The 8,334-nt window shown below is 44.5% G+C and overlaps 1 long non-coding RNA gene across 1 annotated transcript; it reads right to left on the reverse strand.

The window, feature by feature from the left end:
* Positions 1–410: 410 nt before the first annotated feature.
* On the reverse strand, positions 411–3,514 carry LOC125524136 (uncharacterized). The gene is made up of 3 exons (XR_007290563.2): positions 2,734–3,514; positions 2,432–2,634; positions 411–2,320 (listed from the first exon to the last, which is right to left on the reverse strand). It is a non-coding gene; the product is annotated as an uncharacterized LOC125524136 (long non-coding RNA).
* Positions 3,515–8,334: the final 4,820 nt, after the last annotated feature.

Consider the following 8,334-nt stretch of genomic DNA (forward strand, 5'->3'; position numbering starts at 1 on the left):
TTTGTTGCTTGCTTTTCTTTTGAATTTGAATTTGAATTTGAATCGATTTCGAACTAACGCGAGATTAGCAACCGTAATTGAGGTGACGTGACATTATTAGTAGAGGTTACTGTAGCTTGATTATCCGGACGTCACAATACCTTTAAAAACATAAATGAGGTAACCATAATGTTCTAGCTGAGGGTTGTATAAGAGATCCTGGAGCAGCCCTAGTGCATGTTCCCATTTGAAAAAAAAGTTAACTATCTGATCAGACTACTTGCCAGGAAATTAATCATTTGCAAGATGAGAATTAACGCAGAGAGTAACAGATGTATGGTTGCTTTTGTCGAGATTCAGCTTAAAAACAAGTGAGAAGAAATATCATCAAAACACATACTGATCTTCATTGTAATTTCACATGTTATTCCATGGAGCCTATAAACAAAAGAAGAGGTCTGCAAAATAGCAAGAACCAAAAAATGCACAACTATATCCATCTCACAGGCGAGCATGTGAAAATCCAATGGGCTGGAACTATCAAGCAACATAGCAGAAAAAACTTTGACAATCCATTTGCTAAACTAATCAGAAGACATGCTAGCATATTATCTGCAGAAGTGGTTGTGGCACGTTGTATTTACAATCTGACAGCAGATCACCTGTAGTGCAATTAATGAAAATTTATAGTTATTCCATTGCTTGATTGGCTCACCAGCGAAAGCAACAATCTGCTCCCAGATCGTACCAGCAAGTTATTTAATATATCCTGATAAAAGATGTAATAAAGTTGTGAAATCCTCAACAATCAAGGCTCCTTTCATATGCTACAACAGGACTCACATATATTCAGTACCCACATTAGACAAAGAACTCGAGCTCCTATTGGTCAAGAAGGAAGAATGCTACATTTATATTAATTCAACAAATCCAAAAGTTGAATTTCACATGTTATTCTGCTAAAGATCAACTTGCTCCATATAACTTATGAAGTGTAGACAAAGCTTGCAGTAGTGATTAATTCCATACCCGAGACATGCGAAAAGCATATGTTTGGGTTCTATGCATTGGAAATAGAAGTGTGGGGACATCTAGAACAATTTGTATGTTGCATATTACAGAAGAGCCTCATGCTAATGCAACTGTAGTTAGAGAACAAAGTCTTGGAGGGATGACGCAATAAAACTTAAAGCATAGAAACAAATTACAACACTGTAAAGAAACCAAGAGATTTTCCATGATTTGAAAAAAAAGTGTTGAGGGGCGACTGATGGCGTCGACTTCGGCAGCCAGCAATCCCAAGGTGTAGCATGGTGGGGTAGGCGATGATGTGCAGCCTCGGCCAGCGTAGGGCAGTGGCCGATCGTCGTAGCAGCAGGCGGAGCTCTTGCCTTACCCGTAAAAGAAATCGGCATCATATTGAGATCTAAACTGCACAACACTAATATATGTGAGCCTGTGGAAAATAAGTGCAAGCAAAAGTATCAAGAACTTTGAAGTTTGCTGCAAGAAAATTGATAACATTAAATGGAAGTTCCGCTAGAAGGCTAGAAACGTGTTAAGTTTTGGATTGTTAATATCGAATGTAAAAGGTCCAAGAATATACACAACTGGGCACTGGCACATCAAGAAACATTGTCATTAGCTAAAAGACCGAAAAGATAAACATCGTAGGGAAAAGGTGATTTTTAATATCCTAATATTAGAAATATGAGGAACATTGACGCGATCCTCCAAAAACTGATTGACACCAAATTTTAAACGGATGCATACTTGACACATTCGTTCCATTATGTTGGCAAAAAACGGCATAGTGGGAAAAATTGATCAGGCTAAGGCAGAAGGATGCAGAGGCTGCTAAGGGAATCAGAAAAAAATTATCCTTACTAAGGATCTCGCATAATTTTGCATACATAACTGGATTATCTCTATATACTATTAAAGGCGATAAAAAATTTGTTTCTATGACAACAAATTCAAATCTAACTTGAAAGGATGGCGCACAAACCAGTGAAAACCAAATTAAGAACACAAATACTCAAAGAAAATGAACTAAAGCATGAGTAGGAAGTTCATGTCCTGCTCGGCTTGGTCTATCTATTGACGCAAGAAACTATGAACATAGAAAAATTAAATTAGACCCACAAAGTGAATTTGTTTTACTAAGCTTTCGGAAAAAATGTTATACTTCCCTAGATCTTAAGCACCCAGTTTTACGACGACCATCTCCTGTAAAATTCTATGCTCCAAGTTCACAATGACATGGTCCAATTAACGGTCCTTCTTGTCCTTATTCTGTTTCTTATCTGACAAACCACCTCATCTCCCAACTGACTAATATCTGCAAACAATAGGAAGAACAAATTATTACCGCATGACATAGGCAGAAGAAAACACATAACTTAGTCCTAGTTGATGAAGATGCTAGATATTTGCACAAGTGCCCATGTACCTTGGTGTAGAGTGGACATTGTCATACTTGAAGTGTTGCGCTGGATGGCATGCTTACAGCGGCCCATGCAGCTCTGGCCACTGCTTGCGCCACTCTCGCCGACGCTGCTCTGCCACTACCGCAAACACCGGCCACATGCTCCGCCGCGAGCAGCCAACCAAGATTCTGAATTTTGAAATTATCTTGCCACCTCACACTCACGGCTGGGGAAAAAGACAGTACCCATGCAAACTTTTAGTTCAAACTCATGATAGCAAAGAAACACCATGAAAGATAAAAGACGGCCCGGATGTATTATTTACCAGTTCAACGCACAACCATCTGTCTGTGAACAAAAACAAATTTGGCTTCAGGCCATTGTCGACCATGGTCATGTGGATGCTCTAAATCCCTTACATCATCAAAACGGAGATATTAACACCATTCTTGGTGTGTCAATGACTCCAAAACCGTCAAAAAGAGGAAGACATTCAAACAAATGTCTTTTGTCCCCCCTCCCTTTTGTTCTGCTTTCCCTTCGATCTATACAGCTTCTTCCTCCCAACCTAAACCCCCCTTTTCATCTACTAAGCAGGAAGCCATTTGAAGTGCGAGGAGAGAGAGAGAGAGAGGGAGAGAGTGGGAGAGGGAGGGAGAGGGAGGGATCTAGGATCATACCGAATTGCACTTCCTACCCGAGGCACACATATTCTAGGATACGCGCTGGGCCTCAATGGAGATCGTGGGACCAACAACCATCGTCCGTGATGTGTGCTTCTGGGCAGGCCTAGACCAAGGGACAACGGTCATCTCTCTTCCTCCGTGGCGAGCTCGGCCGCTCCCTAACTCTATCTGTCTCTCATCTGGCACAATGGATCAGAACCTCGGCGACAAGGCGGTGCCGAGCCTGGTGGCCGCGGCGCGCTTACCGCGCGTCGGAGTGGATAGGTCGCGGGCGATGGGGCAGGTGCTGGTGCGAGGAGATCCAGGCGGCGCTGCCGGCGGTGGACGCCGCCGCCACACGGAAGCCCCATCGGGCAAAGAGAGGTGAGGAGGCTAGGGATTGTGTGACGAGGGATGGGGCGTGCGTTGGGTCGTTTTTATTTTTCTGAGGCAGTGTTGGGTGGTTTTCTTCTCTGGTTTTTTCTCGTATGCATGGGCCATCGGCTTTCGGAAAAATCGGTGGGAGGGGAAGGCTATCGAGGGGGGCTGGTGGAGTAGGAACCAACGAACGAACGAACGACACGTACGAACTGCTCCATTAGAAGTAGAGATTGGCATACCACGAAGGCGGTCGGGCAAATGTAGACCTCAGCTGACATTATTGGGTTGGCCATGTAGGCCAATCCTTCTAATTTTGGGGAGGTTTCGTTCAATTTTTTCCTTTTCTTTTTTTCTCTCCTAATTTTCGTTTTCATGTTCTATTTTTCTGTTTAAGCCAACCCATTTATTTTCCTGCCCACGCAGTTGGCAAAACGCTAGTTGTCGCACGTTGTGGCAAATAATCGGAGCTTTGCATAGGGCGCACAAGACTAGGCCGACCCGCTTCATTTTTTCCTATGTTCCGTTTCTATTTTTCTTTTCTGTTTCTAATATTTTCTTTCCCATTTCTTTTCCCATTTTCCCTTTAGTAGTTTATTTTTTCCATTTTTATTTTTTTTGTAAATTCAATATTTCAAAAAAATGTTCAGAATTCCAATTTTGTTCAAAAATTTAAAATAGTCAGAATTCCAAAATTTTGTTCCCATTTAGAAAATATTTATAACCTTAAATTTTTGTTCTTTTTCCAAAAAAAATCAAATTTAAAAAATGCTCCCATTTTCTGGAAAATGTTTTTGTTTCCCAAAATTGTTCAAAAAAATTTAAATGTATATAATAATTTTCCAGATCTGAAAAATATTCTTGTTTTAGTGAAATGTTCTAAATTAAAATTAATGTCCGTGTTAAAAAACCACATTTTCTAAACATGTTCCTATTTCAGTAATTGTTCATACACTCAAAAAATCTTTGTGTTTTATAAAAGTTTCATGATTTCAAAAAATTCTTCCATTTCGAATTTGTTCGTGTTTTTTCAAAAATGTACAATTTTTGTGAAAAATTGTTCGAATTTTTGAAAAATGTTCCGGATTTCAAAATTTGTTCACATTTCCAAGAATATGCGTCAATTCATAATTATTTAAAAAAATCGATCAAAAATGTTTCAAATCTTACGCTGCAGTATGTTATGAAATATTTGTGTTGGCCATGAGTTAGCTAGATGCGTTTGTTTGTTTGAGTGGCTAGTAGCACATGGTTGGGTCTCTGAGGTTGTGAGTTTGATCAATGCATCTTTTTTATATTTTTACTTGCCCCTTAGAAACACAGTTTGTTTCGGTGCCTGCCAGTGGGCTGGCCCAAATGCATATGGTGTGCATTCCACGCGCTATTTGACGAACTAGCGTCTTATAGTAGTTCCCACACAGTTGTCCCAAGAAAAATGTCTCAAAAAAGTTGTCCCAAGAAAAAGGAAATATAATTGCTCTGCCCCCTCAGGTTGAATCGGCCGCACACCCCTACTAGGTCTGCTTCGCATCGACTATCAATCCTCGTCGGGGGAGGCAAAAAAAATTTGCGACCGTAAGGAACCGATCTTGCGACATCCCATCCAGTTCCTCAAGCGGATCCAATTGAGCTAGGTTAGTTCTGGTACATAAAAATACCAGGTTCTCCTATTAAAATAAATATGGATTTTGTGTTTCACATGTGGTCCCCATTTTATTCGTTTGTCCCACGGGTGGGCCGAACTGGACCTATCACGCATTTTATTTCCTGTCGGACGGATGAGACAAAAAATTTACGCCACGAAGGGATTGAACTATGGACCTTCCCTATTATGCCGGTGGACAAAACCAACCTAGATAGCTTGCAATTACGATAGGATTAGCCCCACCTTGAAGCTTTATAAACAGGTTTGCAATTATGATAGGATTAGTCCCACCTTGAAGCTTTATACTAAATCCCACCTATTTTTGTATGTTCATAGGTTGCCTGGAAATAAGGATTTTGTCTAGAAATATGAAAGTTGTTTCAAGAATCATGAGAAAAACGAGAGACTTCATAAATTATTGTCTGTGATAGCTTGCGCGTGCCAATAAAAGAGAATATGCTGGTTGGTTATACAACAACAACAAAGACTATAGTCCCAAACAATTTAGGGTAGGCTAGAGATGAAACCCATAAGATCTCGCAACCAACTCATGGTTCTGACACATGGATAGTAAGCTTCCACGCACCCTGTCCATGGCTAGTTATCTGGTGATACTCCAGTCCTTCACATCCCACTTTATGGACTCCTCCCATGTCAAGTTCGGTCTACCCTGATCTCTCTTGATATTATCGGCACGCTTTAGCCGTCCGCCATGCACTGGCGCTTCGGGAGGCCTGCGTTGAATATGTCCAAACCATCTCAGATGATATTGGACAAGCTTCTCTTCAATCGGCACTACCCCAACTCTATCCCGTATATCATCATTCTGAACTCGGTCCATCCTTGTGTGGCCACACATCCATCTCAACATGTGCATCTCCGTCACACCTAACTGTTGAACATATCACCTTTTAGTCGGTCAACACTCAGTATCATACAACATTGCGGGTCAAACCGCCGTCCCATAGAACTTGCCTTTTAGCTTTTATGACACTCTCTTGTCATAGAGAATGCCAGAGGTTTGCCGCCACCTCATCCATCCGGTTTTTATTTGATGATTCACATCTTCATCGATATCCCCATCCTTCTGCAGCATAGACCCCAAATATCTAAATATGCTGTCGGCTATAATTGAAAGAAATTATGGGCACATGCCAATAAAGAGAGTATGTTGGTTTGGCTCCAACTAAAAAAATGTGAGCACGTGAGCACTAAAATAATTAAAGAGAATAAATCCTAATAAAGAAGGGGCATTCATGTCTGGTTATGCGCTGATTATGTTAATGAAACGGGATTTATGCAATGCAATCAGTAATCCATCAGGTTCCGCTGTCATATGAGAGAGTGGTAGAAGCAACCGTGTTCCGAAGGTTGCCGGGCTACCACCAAATGAGGAGGCAGTCACAACCCCGAGACGGAGGCGAACCTGGAGAAAAAAAGGCAAGAGTTGGGTGGTCGCTGCCACGCAACCAACCCTACAATTATCAAGATCTCGTGGGTCAAACATAACCCAGGAGAAAACATCAGCTCCTCACTGCAAAGACTGTTTTTTATGGACACATCAATTATCTCTGTTAGAGTAGTCCTTATGGTATAGGACTTCTAGTCCAAGTCAGTTTTGTACCCCTACCTCAAGTCGGTTTATACCCTCTTATATACTCTTGTATGCCTCACCAAATTAATAAATAAGCAACAGTTTTATTCAGCTTTCATGGTATCAGATACCGGTCCCAGGGTCTAGGGTATGGATCCACCTACGCCGCCGCCGCCCGGCTACTTCGAGCGCTGGGCCGCGCTCATCGCCAAGGCTGCCAACGCTACAGCGGCTTCTCTCTCGGCCCTCACCATAGCTCCACAAAACTACCCTACACCCATCCTTGCCGCACCAATATCTCTTGCCGACACAATCTCCAATGTCAGCCCCTACATCCCCATAGTTCTTGATCTCGCCGCCCACAACTACTACCATTGGAGACATCTCTTCGATCTCCACCTCGGCCACTGCAACCTGCGCTCGCATGTCGCCGCCAACTGTCTTCCCCGCCCCGACGATCCGCAATGGTTGAAAGACGATCTCGCGATCGTCCAGTGGTTCTACACCCGCATCACCACCGAAATCTTCAACATGCTCGATCACGACGGCGCCACCGCTGCCAACATCTGGCACTCCCTCCGTCAGCTCTTCCAAAGCAACACCGATGCTCGGAAAAACACTCTCCACACCAAGCTTCGCAATATGGTGCAAGGAGACGCCCCGGTGAACCTGTTCTGCCAGCGTTTTAAGACCATCGGTGATGAGCTCCGCGAACTCGGCGATACAGTCAGCAACTCACAGCTAATCAACATTGTCGGTGTCGGCCTCAGCGAAGACTTCGACAAGCAAGCCTCATTCATACCGATGATACGGCCTCCTCCTACCTTCGCTGAAGTTCGTTCCCTGCTACAACTCGCGGCGGAAACACAAGCTCGCAAGGACTCTCGCCCCAAGGTCTTTCATGCTGCGGCTCGTCCTCCTCTGTCGTCTACACCAGCGTCGCCTTCCATGCCAGCTCCTGCCGCCGGGCCGTCCGCATCGTCATATGCTCAACCGCCCCCAGGCTGGCACCCTAGTCCGAACTACCGCGGCAAAAACCCTATCTACAGGCCGCCGTCGACTCGTTCGGTTTCGCCTATGACATCACCAGCACCGAGTCCTGCACCACCCACCAGTGCTCCATCTGTGGTTGCATGGCGTCCTCCTCATGATCCTTGGACGGGGCTTGTTCAGGCATGGCCCATGCCCTGGTCCGCTCCATCCGCCCTCGGTGCTCCGCCGACATACTCAGGTGCCTGGCAACCCGGCCTTCGGCCGCCTACTGGTGCTCCCGGGGTTCTCAACCCCCGACAGCCGGCCAATGCCTATCACGCCGCCCCGACGTATGCTCCTTATGGTCATTGCACCACCGACAGCGGCGCCTACTACACACCTCAGCCGTCCCTGCTCCCGATGCCACCCTCACCACAGCCGTCCAATGCCTCTCATGCCGTCCCGACGTATGCTCCTTATGGTCACTACTCCACTGACGGCGGCGCCTACTACACTCCCCAGCCGGCCCTACTGCCTTCACCATCATATACGCCGGCACTGCTCCCGACGCCACCCTCACTTGCGACGCCGAGCTAGGATCAAGATGCTTTTCTCCAAGCCATGAATAACTTTGCCGCACAAGGAAACTCAGGTACGGATTGGATCTTTGAT

The sequence above is a fragment of the Triticum urartu genome, chromosome 7A (assembly GCF_056163025.1).
Source record: "Triticum urartu cultivar PI428250 chromosome 7A, HENAU_Tu73, whole genome shotgun sequence".
Classification (NCBI taxonomy): Eukaryota; Viridiplantae; Streptophyta; class Magnoliopsida; order Poales; family Poaceae; genus Triticum; species Triticum urartu.